A 353-nucleotide genomic window follows, 5' to 3' on the forward strand; every position below is an offset into this window, starting at 1 on the left:
TCTAGCTCATTTCTCACGCACGCGCTCAACACGGTGATCTGCGTTGGTAACTTTGTCCCCACCAGAGAGGACGGGCTTCGAGTCCCACCATCCGACATGGCGATCGTTCTGGCCCATGCCAGATGTGCGAAAGACGAAGCGCGGGTTCAGCACTGCGCTTCCCCCAACGTTCGAAACACGATTTCAGCCAGCAGCTTTCATTCTTCATTTACCCACCACGATGGTGTCCATCACGAAAACCATCGTTGGTTTAGCCTTGGTGGCTGCTGCAGCGCACGCCGCAAACCCGACGCGAACCCCAACACCAACCTCAGCACCAACGCCCGCCCCAACTCCTGCTCCAACTCCTGCAC

Source organism: Aphanomyces invadans (genome assembly GCF_000520115.1).
Source record: "Aphanomyces invadans strain NJM9701 unplaced genomic scaffold supercont1.92, whole genome shotgun sequence".
Classification (NCBI taxonomy): domain Eukaryota; phylum Oomycota; class Saprolegniomycetes; order Saprolegniales; family Verrucalvaceae; genus Aphanomyces; species Aphanomyces invadans.